The 12,766-nt window shown below is 35.3% G+C and overlaps 1 protein-coding gene across 1 annotated transcript in view; it reads right to left on the bottom strand.

Annotated features, from left to right (window-relative positions):
* DSCAM (DS cell adhesion molecule) overlaps positions 1–12,766 on the bottom strand; it is a 351,016-nt gene that overhangs the window by 14,488 nt on the left and 323,762 nt on the right. The gene's annotated exons all lie outside the window — the stretch shown is intronic.

Genomic DNA, 12,766 nt, shown 5'->3' with positions numbered 1-12,766 from the left:
CACTATATTACTGTTGCCAGAATCTCTTTCGGATACCACACACATTTTATAGGTTCAGCTCAGCCACTGTAACTGTGAGAACTTGATTAAAATACTGTACCATTTAAAAAACAAACCATCAATGTTCTTGGCAGACGGACAGAGTGTTATATTTCCTCCATCCTGCATTGTATTTCAACTATGATATTTCAATTCACCATTTCAATTACTGCTCATTTTAGGCTTCTATTAAGTTCACTATATTATATTACAATTTGTTACCTAAAAGCCAATACATAAAACCTTTTGCAGTTACATCTGAACTTCTCTGAGCAGGCTAAGGCATACACACTCAATAAGCAAATGTAGCTTGTGAATTACAGGAAATGCAGTCATTATCAACCTTTTTTTTTCCAGCTGCAATCTGAGGAAATATTGCCTCATTTGTCTGAATTTGCTCATTTTTCACAATTCATTATTTTCAGAATTGCATAGTCAAAAGCAATTAGAAGGACCTCTTGCATGTAATTAAAAATGCTGGCCCTTTCAAAATACTACTGAAGTATTATGTAGGGCTGCAGAATTGCTGTCTCTGTAGTTGTCCTCATTGTGTCTAGTTAATGTTTACATATTTGATCAATGTTGAGAAAATAAAGATCCCCATTTACATCTCAATAAAACATAAGATGATATAACTGAAATACACGATTGTATCATTTTTGCTGCTAATCAGTACTAACTCAATTACCAGCAAAAAGAATTATACAATACCCTAAAGAATGTATGTTCAATCTAACTAGAATTAGGGTGAATATACATCACGTTTGCAGTATTCCTTATTCAAACCAATGTTTTTAGGCAGAAAATCATATACTGTATTCTATCCCAAGCATATGACCATTTCCCCCTCATATGGTACTTTCTAATTGGTTCAATTTATAACTTGTACAGCTGCAGGATTTAGCAGCATTCAACTTCGTTGAAAGGTATAGATATAAAAAAAAAAGTTATAATAACTTAAGTCCCTTAGCTTACCAGTGATCAGATCTGATTAGTGTTAGCAATGGATATTGCATTAATTTTGCTAATTAATCAATTAGGTCTAAAAATATAACATTTCTTATTTAAAGGAGAATGTTTTAGTTATTAAAATAATAAATACGAAAAGAACTCGCCTGATTTTTCAGATAACTGTGGAGGTCCTACCGGCAGGCTTTTCTCCATACTTGAACCTTTGCTCAGTTACACTTTCTCCCGCAGTTTTCCTTGTAGGTTATCATAACCCTCACCAGTCCTCTGCTTTATAGCTGCCACACTATATTATCCAAAACGAATCATCTTGCAAGTGCTTGAAGCAGGAAGTCATCCCATATCACAGTGTTTCCCAAACTTGACAATTTTAAGGCATGAGGACTTCAACTCCCAGAATTCCACAGCCAGCAACGCTGGCTGTGGAATTCTGGGAGTTGAAGTCCACATGCCTTAAAATTGTCAAGTTTGGGAAACACTGCCATACCATATGGTTTTACCCCTTCAGCTAAAAGTTATAATAAATTCCCTTGGTTACCCAGGGTGAATGACATTTTCCCCCTTATCCAAAGTAATATGATAAAGTAAAAATTCTACTTGCTTTGTCACTGGGACAGCTATGAGGAATTTTGGTTTATAATTTTGGAGAGTTTTGTAGAATTACACTTATTGTTTCCATAGTATATCATCCAGCTTACTTATGGTGCTTTCCTTCAGGCAGGTAGCTATTCACACTTCCAATCATTAAGGAGTTTTATGTTGCCCTAGAGCTATATACTTAGCAAGTCTGAAACTGTATAATGAAAAGTAGCAGACTCCAAAGGCTAGCTGCAGCGGTAAAAATCTGTAACTGACCTTATGAACCGGATGCATCACTTATTGTTTCTATGGAAACAATTGTTTCCAGGTACATATCCTCTAAAAGCTTTTTAAAGTCACAAACTGTACCTTATTAAAAGAAGATCACATGCTTCAGTTAATTCAATAGATGGACAAAAGAATTCAGAAGACCAGGCTGAAGTCCAAATGCAAGCTCTTCAAGCCTATACATTTTCTCCCTGATAAATGCATATTCTTACTCTGAGTCTGGTAACTTGTCAGGCCCAGCCAAAGAATGACAGAACAATACAACCAAAGTTCTGTTCTTTATTTGCTTGTGCCATATAGACAGAAACTTGCGGGACTAAATCTAAACTACTTTTGTGCTAATGGAGATTCTAGGGAGTTGGTGATCCTAAAGTTCTTGCTCTGTCTCTGATTAACCTCCAAGCTATGTTGCCTTGTCTCGCCTCCCTCCTTGGAATCTGCTCCCTCCTTCTTGGGGAAACTGCTGCCTCATTACAGTCCATCACACCACCTCCCTCTTCCCAGACACAATCCATCAGAGAAAGTTTGTTTGGGAAGCAGGAAAACTAGCACAAGGAGACTAAGTTCTATAGTTCCTTTATTCTGAATTGAACTGTTTAGGTTTTTCTATTTTTATCAATAGTCCTGGGAAACATGAGATAACAATCAAGTCTGCTGGGATTCCATGATGAGTTTGGGGCAAAGAAAGTAAAAATATAGATTTTCCACCACTACCAAGACTGCCCTTTAAATAGTTTAAAACATTATCTGAACAAAGCAAGAGAATAACTGGAAAATATCATCCAATACTTTTAAAATTATATTAAATACTGCACAGTGATAAAAAGGAAATGCCTCAGAAGCAGGAAAAAAAATCTATTTAATTTCTTTCAGTTAATGAACTCACACCTACACTGTTTATACTCGCTGAATTGAAACTTACCAATTACCATTGTTATCCAAATAATATATGGTTGAAGAAATAAGAAGAAACTCTCCTAATGTTTATTTGGCTACAGGCAAGTCCAAGGACTGAAAAGATGGAAAGCTACTGAACTTCCTATATATGCTAGGAAACCATTATGATCATCTTCCCTTTGTGATGTGAAGCATGAAGCGTCCACCTCCATTTCCAGAGTTAGGGATATTTCCAAAGGAGTCTAATGCAGCAAGCAAGGAAAACATATACTCTATACTTGAGAATCCTAAGTAATTATATCAAGAACTTCCATTTGTTTTCATTTTAATACTATTAAATAATTAGCAGCATCATTAATTCAGCTTTCACTGAGAGGAGATAAGAATTATTCTTATATAATTGAGATGAGCTCAATTATTCTGCAGCAGTTCTGGACAGGTGTTACAAATCTCAATATGTTTAAACAAATCATGTATTAAGGACAATTTAATATAGAACTTAGAAATAGCTGAAGGTTTCACACTGCTGTTTTTAAACTAAATAACACAAATTCCTTTCTTCCTGCCTGCCTTCCATTATATGAAGCAAGAGTGGCCAACTGAATCAATTCCAAAACTGCTTCAAACAAATAAAAAAACTGATTAAAAGTCCACTGCATTTTTAAACTCTGTAGTGAAGAACATACAGGAGAATTGTAAGTATATATAGAGACATCTATTTTTTTTTTGTTGGAATCTTGAGACAACTTTTGAATGTTCTCAAGTAATGCTGAGTAGATGAGAATGAACCAAGTGCCCCCACACACAAAAGGGAAGAGAAATAAAGCAAAGAAAGAGAGATCATATATATTATCAGTATTGCTATATGAGTTAATCCTTCCAGTATGGTTTCAATTTTTTTTTAGATGCTGGTGAAAATTGAAAAGTTTATCATTATCAAATGTCTTAAGGAAGATTTTTTTAATGAAATAGGGTTTTCAGTAAGTTTTACATACCTTAGGAATAGCCTAAGGCAATAAAAGAGTAAGATTTTGGAGAAATAAATATAGATGACAAATCCTACAACAATGGAGAAAATATAATTCAGAATAATTAGGAAACAATGGAGTACTGGATGGAGATTTTGAGTGGCAAAAGCTGCAGATAGAATGCAAATAGGGAAGGAACTAATAATGGCATCCATCTCCTTCAACAGCTGTATAGAATGTAGGAGGGAGGTATTTGTGATGAGATTCAATCCCTTTAGTGAGTGGGTGCGGGTGCTTTTGGCAATGTTAATCAGCTTGATGGTTGTAGGAGCCCTTGGTGTGATCAAACTGTTCTTGAGAAAAGCACTGAACTTATTTAAAAAAAGGTCTCTGGAACAACCAAGCCTTGAAAATAAATGGAATAAAGTGAGAGCGATACTATATGTGGTCTTAAAATGTGACAACTGAATAGAAGAAAATTTTTATAAGGGAACTACTCTATAGACAGGTATGGGTAGTTGTGTTGGTGGAAGTATATATATTAATGAAGATAACTATTTTAAAATGGCATCAGACCTTTTCATCTTCCCATGCAACATTAGATGATAGACTGAAAATAGGTAAAACTTAACACGCAATTATTCAGATCTATTTATTTATGAACTGTATTTCCTATACCACCAGAACTTAGACATTCAGAGTGAACCAACATAATTCACACGTTTGGTGAACAGAATACAAATTGATGTTTGTTGAGGCATAGAGAATGGTTCTGAAGGATAGGAGGGAGCACTGCTATGAAAGCAATGATCAGACAAACTGGGCTTGGGTCAATTCCCCCCCCCCCGCCCAAAAATTGAGAAAACATCTCGGACAAGCCCTCCCTAATTCACATAAAGATAAAATGAGGGACAATAGAACCACATTTAGACTTACAAAACTCTATTATTATAATTGTTCCATCAAAAGTAGTTTTAAACGTATGTGACATTAGTTCTTTGGTCTGGTTTACAGTATAGGGCTGACAATGTGCTTCTATTGGAATTAGTTCCACAGTGTTTTCCAATTAAATTCTTCAACTTAGGCCTTCAAAGTAGTTAATATAAGCATTCTAGAATAGTTCCAAAAGGAATTTTAGTGTATACCTAGAGCAGATAATTGTAAGTACCCAGAATCTATGGAAAAGTAATATTCCTGAAGTAATCAAAGGCACTGCACAGCAACATAGTTTCTTTGGGAAGTGAAGCGTGGATTAGAATTCCTGAAAATTAAACTTTATTATGGCCCAAGACTTATACAGAACAATATAATATATATGTGTGTGTGTACACACACGACAAAGGGGACACACATGACAAAGGGGAAGAAGATAAATTCTAGTTATAATTCTTGAAATCTCGCCACCTTGCCAAAAAATAAATTTGAGTTGAATTTGAATATGTTGTTCAAACAAAATGCCCAGCCAATATTTAGTCAAACATAAAATATGTTCAGAAAGCTTTGCACATCCTCCATACAATCTGCTATTGTACATAAAGCCATCTAATAAGGACATTTGCTCATATAAAATGGAACATCACTATTTACTAATCTTCCCATTATTTCCTGTGATTCCAAGTGACAATTCTATGCTTATAGGAAGGGGGAAGGAAAGAGTTTAAGGGTTTCTTGAACAGCAGCTGCTGATTTTACTAAGGGAAATTCACTGCAAGACACAACCTAAATTTATTGGTTCACCAGCAAATCAATACATTTAAAGAGATGAGTATGCAGGTATTAAATCAAATAAGCTAAAGGTAAAATTTTATTCTTTACACACAAAAATGCAAAAGTATTTCTGTAAGGCTAGAAGCAATTTCTGTTCAGTTTTATTTTTAAATGCAGTGGGTACTGATATTAGTTCATGTTTACATTGTTTCATTGTAGCTTTAATGTTAGATAATAGTTTTATGGTTTTCTGATTCTAAATATCCAAGGGATTTCATTTATGGTAACTGATTTGTTGCTTCTGTAAAACAAAGCATTGTATAACAAACATTTCCTCAGGCAAAGAACTGTAGTGGAAAACTTATAGAGTACAATGCATAAGTCATATCTAATTGCTATTTGCCACAAAGCATCAAGAACTGAAAAATAATGGGATTGAAATACAAGTCCTTGGGAGAGAAAGAAAGATTATGCTCTCTGAATGATCTCTAAGAAGAAAATGAATTGGACAATACTGCAGGATTTATTATTGTATAGGCAATTAGGATTGATTTTAAGATTATTTATTTATTCAATTCCTATAGCCATCCAGCTCAACCAAATGATTCTGGGCAGCTTACAATTATAAAAAGATGTTGACATATCAGAAACACAGTGTAGAAGAGACTAGTTTTATTATCACCAATTCAACTTTCCACCTGCCTACCCATAACTAGATCTTCTGACTAGACCACTGCTCTAAGCATTGGCAGCTTACTGACTCTGTAATTATCAGGAGAAAAAAAATGGGGAGGATGTCAGAGTGACTAAGGTGATGTGTGGTGCTGATTATGGGACAGATCATAGGCTCATTGTCTTAAAAATGAAGCTCTATATCACATCCAAGAGATGACCACAAAGGAAGCAAGGCCATGAAAAGAATGAATGTGGTCAAGCTGAAGAATGTTAGCAGAGCTTCAGCACTGGTTGAAGACTTAGAAATTAACTTGCTGACCTATATCTTGCTTATAGTGCTGAGGATAATTGGGAATCTGCTTTGAAGATGCTGGAGCCCTCTACTCACAAGCAACATGACTAGTTTCAATGAGAATGATGAGGAGATACAGGCTTTACTTATTGAAAAACATTACCTTCATTGTGTCCATCAGAACAATGTATCAGCTGCCAAGAAAAATGCCTTTATCAATACACATAGAGTATTCCTGAATAAACTGCATGAAATGCAAGATGTCTAGCTGAGTGTCAAGGCAGATAAAATACAGGAATACGCTGATAAAAATGACTTGAAATGGTTCTATGAAGCTCTTATTAATCTATCTCTTGAGAATTCCTCATTCCTATTGATGGTACAACTCTGATTTCAGAGAAGACTCAGACCTTGCAGAGATGAGCTGAACACTATGTAGCTGTCTTCAACTGTCTGTTATCTATTCACAAGGTGATATAAAGTATTCCCTAGGTCAACATCAACAGTGCCATGGATGGCCCACCAGCAGTAGTTGAAGGCATGGAATCTGTCAGCTAGCTATCCAATGGCAAAGCCCCAGGAACAAACATCATACCTGCAGAAATGTACAAGGTCAGTGATTCTGTAAACTCACCAAGTTACTCCAGTCTTTCTGAAAGCAAGGATTCATTTTTTGGGAACTTAAAGATGCATCCATCATACACTCCATAAGAGGAAGGCAATTGACAAGTATACAACAGCTACCAAAGAATCTTACAAGAGTTCTACTAAATCATCTATCACTCATCTGGAGCTGGGCTTTCTGACAGAATTACAGTGTGGCTTCCACAGAGGTCATGGGACTTTTGGCTTGGTTTTTGTCATGCTCCAGCTTCAGGAGAGGTGTCAGGAGCAGAACTGCAAACTCTGTACAACTTCTGTTGCAATCACAAAAGTCACCAATATTGTTAGCCCACAATGCCTGTGAAGGATCATGTCAAAGTTTAACTGCCCTGTCAAATTCATTCAGATGGTACATCACTTCCGTGGTGGTACAATGACAGAGTGCTGGACAGGGTAGTATCCTCTAAGGCATTTCCTTTTTATTTTTATAAAATTTTATTATAATTTTTAATACAGAATAAAAACTAACAAGAACCAATACTTGGAATGAAAAAAGAAGAAAAAAGAAAAGAGCAAAGACAAAGATGCAGAAATTAAAAAAAGAAAAGAAAATTATAAAGAAGTGACTTCTGACTTTCTTTTATACAGTTATAAGTATAATAAAATAACCTTACTCTATGATTACACCATTACTTACATTTTTCTCTATAATCTATTATTTTTATTCTAATCCCTATATATTATATATGGGGATTAGAATAAAACTATATATTATAACATCATTTTTTCTGTTTCATTCAAAAATCCTTAGGGGGTTTCCAGTTAGCAATAAACTAAAAATAACGTACTTTCTCTAATCAAAGATATATAACTTGGCCATCTCAGCAAGTTCCATCATTTTCACTATCCATTCCTCCATTCTGGGTAAGGTCAAATCTTTCTATCTTTGTGCATATAACAGTCTTATTGCAGTCATCATATATAAAAACAAAGTTTCATAAATTTTTTCATCAATCCCAAAAGAAAAGTCTCTATTTCAATTGTACATGTGTCTTTAAAAATCTTTTGTATTATTGTATATAATTGAGTCCAAAAGTTTCTGGCTTCTAGTTGGTTACATTTGCAGCATAGGTTTGAAAAACCTTTATATATACTAGCCATTTTTTTGGTGAAATGTATCAACAATACATCATTTTATAAAAATTCTCTTTAAGGCTATACCATAGCGTAAATTCCAATCCTTTCAAACACAAATACTCCCACTGCTCCATTTGTATATTATAACCAAAGTTTTTAGCTCATTTCATCATAAATTTTTTCACTTGTTCTTTTTCTGTTTCTTATTTCAATAAAAGTTTGAGAAACTTATAAGGCATTTCAAATAATCAATGGTATAAAACAGGTCTGTATGCTTGCACCCACACTGTTCAGCATGATGTTTACTACCATGCTGACTGATTGGGACAGTGATGCTGGAATCAGCTTCAAGTGCAAACTGGATGGGAAGCTCTTCAACCTGAGAAGACTACAAGCTATTATCAAAGAGAAGGAAACTGTTTTGAGAGACTTCTTGCTTGCTGACGACTGCATCCTGAATGCTGGCTCAGAGCCAGAAATGCAAGTCAGTATGGACAATTTTTTTATGGTTTGTGACAACTTTGGATTCATCATCAGTATTAAAAAGACTGGCGACACACACCAGCTCCTCATGCATGTACCCAAAACTGAAAATCACAATCAAATAGTAGGAATTATAGGCAGTGGACCAGTTCAATAACCTTGGCAGCATCTTCTCCTGAGTAACGACCATTGAAACAGAAGTTAATTGCAGAAGAGCAAAGGCAAGTTCTCCTTTTCATAGAATGCACTCCACTGTGTGAGAATATTGAGGAATTAATCCAGCATCAAATTTGAAGATCTAGAGCAGGGGTGACAAACTGGCAGCCTGTGGTCCGAATGAATCACGCACAGAACACGCCCACCCCGGTTCCGCAAAGGCAAAAAACATCGCAATACGTCATGATACGTCACGTGACACAATCAAGTTTGACACCCGTGATCTAGAGAGCCAAAATACTCACTACTCTTCTATATGCCTATGAAACCTGGACTATGTATCGAAAGCATAAGAAGGCATATGGAGGGCAGAAGAAATGTTACACTAAAGGCCTCCTTAAAGTTGCTTGTCTGGAAAACACTGTTATAAAAATTGCTTCATGTCAGGCTTACAAAGAAAGGGGAATAACATAACATAAATTGTGCAAGTCTAAAGCCATCAGCTCAAAGTTGCACTGTCTTCACATTTGTCGGCCTAACTGGCTGACCATCATCTTTGGACACGCCACATTTTGTTTTAACATGAGAAATAGTGTTGAGGTCTTAATTGATGACAATGGATGGATAGCATTCAGATAGATGAGATGGGAAACGTTAATTGGGTGGGGCTATATTTTAGAAAATCTGATTGGATGACACCTAATTAACTACATATGTATTTACTGTATTTGTTACTGTTGCTCCAAGGAGTTTACAGTACAGTATATACCATAAACCTATTACAGCCTCACAGCCTGTAAAATAGTCTAAGAAATGTGGAATGGCTTGCCATCAGAGGTTGTGGGTGCCCCATCAATGGAGGCTTTCAAGAAGAGACTGAACAGCCACTTGTCTAAAATAGTATAGATTCTCCTACTTGAGCAAAGGCTTGGAATAGATGACTTCCAAGGTCTTTTGCAACTCTGTTATTCTATTCTATATTCTATTCCTATTCTATTTGCTTTATTGATGAATGAGAAGTAGAATGCAGATCTCACCAGTCCAATTCAATGGTAATGAACTACACACACAAACACACAAACACACACAGAATATACACATACATACACATATACACCCTAATGTACCATTTCTCTATTTCACAGCAATCATGTGACATATTAATTACACAATACTTTGGATCAATCATTAATGAATATACAGTTGCTTGCATTTAATGTAGTGATATTAATATTAATTTGCAACAAATATATTTTCTTTTGCAAAATGTGCTTTAAAAGTATCAGAAAAGAAATACTGAACACATATTATAATTCCTCAAAGTAAGACATGTACTACCAACTGTAAATCCTTTACTGGATTTTCCTAATAATCCTAGATTGTGGAGATTTCATAAGGTAAACAGACTGAACTTTTATTGCCAGATTTTTTAGTAGGTAGATCCTATAAGAATAATTAAAATACTTAGAAATACCAAATGCCACACAAATGGAGGTAATACCACTTCCCTCCAGTATTTCAGAAAGAGTAGGACTCATAGCAGAGACAGTAACGCAACATTTAAAATCTATAGCGCTCCTATGCATACAACCCAAAATATAGATCCAGTAGATAGATGGCATCCTTGTCATAATAAAAAAGGATCAACTAGAGAAAATACACAGAACCATCAACAGTGAATAATATTCAAAGGAATAAAATTCACAAAGAAGAAAACAATAACATGCTACATTTCTTGGATAGCCTCATTAGCAGAGGCAGTGATGATGGCAAATTAGAAACACAAGTCTATCATAAAATTACCCACACCAACCAAGTGCTTGACCACCAAAGTAACAACATAACGCCCCCCACAAGAGAAATTGTGTAAGAACACTTAGAGCACAATTACACTGCAGCAACCCTGAACATCAAAAAAGGAAACAGATCATCCATACAATGTCTTCCAACAAACTGAATACCCATGCAACTTTATCAAAAAGTGCCTGACCACTCAACGCTATACAGCACAATCAATGCAAGCTGTGAAAAGGGTAACACTGTCAGAAATTAAAAACATCTCAGAAATCACCAATAGACTATTACATCTACATGGCATCACCAAAGCAACAAAAGCCCTCCAAGGCACCCCAAGTAAATCAAAAGAATCACCTACAACATACAGTATAAGGACTGTAAGGACAAACAGGCAGAAGACTAGCAGAGTGCATCCATGAACATCAGCTAGCAGTTAGAAGATACGATGAAAACTCGGTAATGTTACAACACATAGACAGCCTTAACCATAGTTTCAACTTGGAAACTGTGAGCATCCTGACTAAGCCAAGTTCAAAATGCTAGCAAATTCCTGGAAGCCTGGTATTCAGATAAACTAGCTATCAACAGGCACATACGGATATACCAGTCAAGAGAGACAATCAAAAAGCCAAAAAGGAAGCAAAAAGCACCTCCTCACCAGCAGTCAAGAGAGATTGATATCAAGATTAACACTAGATCAGCAATCAATAAGTTAAACAATACCCCAATGAAAGAACTACCAACACAAACAAGATAATAGTAAACAATATCTTAAACAAGGAACCACCAAGACCACTTCCACCAACACTGACAAAGCAAGCAACTTGTATGTAAACAGAGATCAAACCCCACTCCCTTCTAACACTGATGATATTATTTAATTGGCTAATAAAACATCTACAAGAAAACAGACAAGCTCAGAGAGCACAAAGCATTATTTTATAAATGCAAACACAAATCATTATTTTATGAATGCAACTAAAAATTCTGTTAATGTTAATTCTGATTATTATTTAACTTATATAAAGCACTGTCATGAGTATACCATAAAATCATAAAAATGCTCTATTGCTAGGAAAACAGAGACATTAGTTTCTGAATGTGTATAATTTGTCTTACATTCTAATTTAGAGTGCCTGGTTTGGGAGTTCTATTTGAGCTCTATTTTTGTTTGGTGGAGGCAAAACAGCATGGCAAGAACTAAAAACAAATGACATTTGTATTGCTTTAGAAGTCTTTGAGGCTAATTAAATTGAGAAAGGTGGGTCCACTGATTAGTTTCGGGGGGGGGGGGGGGGGAAACCACTTAAGAATTCATGTACTTCATATTTTATTAAGAAGTTCTATTTTACGAGTAAACAATTAGAAGACTAAACCTTGAAACTGACATATTTAGTCTTGAAGCATGAGATGATTCAATCATGAAGTACCACCACTTCTGTTCAAAGCACAACATTCATATCTGCTGTGGAATATCTGAAATATTTTTCCTGGCCCTAATTTATTTTAGCTTTCCTGTTGTGTTAAAGAAATGTCAAGGCAATGAAATATAAGCTTCTGAAGTCTTTATCTGCTTTAATATAATTGCCCTGTACTTCTGTTTTAGCCAACTTTAGCTATCTTCTACAGTTGTTTACTCTCGTTTAATTCTGCAATTCACCTGGATTCATCTGATCTTCACTATTATTTTAAAATCAGTCTCTCTTTTCAAGCCTGGCACTGTGCCTGGAATCAATTTATTCCCAGAGAAAACATTTCAAGCACAGGATAAGAAGGTGCTGAATGAAGAACTTTGAGATTCTCAACAACCTAAAATAATTTAAGCTGGCCAGATCCAGATCAACCTTTTAGAGAAAAGTCTAGCTGTGGTTCTTCTCTGATAGAATGGAGTTCACTACATCTCAATACTTATTTGAAACCATTAATCATGGAGTCACCAGATAGGTTTTGTACAGCCATGCCTTAATTTGCAGGAGTTATTTTTAATTATTTTACTTCTGTCTCTGTTAGGCAGGTGAATGCAGATATTAACTGTTACTACTGCTTTTCTTAAGACATAGTCTAATCCTGGTTACAAGAAACACTACCAAATTTTATGCCCATTCCATTCAGAATCTTTTTAAAGAACCAGGGTTCAACATCAATTCAGAAGATCAGTTATTACTAAACTAAAAAT

This window comes from Crotalus tigris, unplaced genomic scaffold (assembly GCF_016545835.1).
Source record: "Crotalus tigris isolate CLP2741 ecotype Arizona unplaced genomic scaffold, ASM1654583v1 scf7180000017601.7605149639:7615979, whole genome shotgun sequence".
NCBI classification, from domain to species: domain Eukaryota; kingdom Metazoa; phylum Chordata; class Lepidosauria; order Squamata; family Viperidae; genus Crotalus; species Crotalus tigris.
Note: the sequence above shows the minus strand (reverse complement) of the source record. Positions and strands in the feature narration are given on the sequence as shown.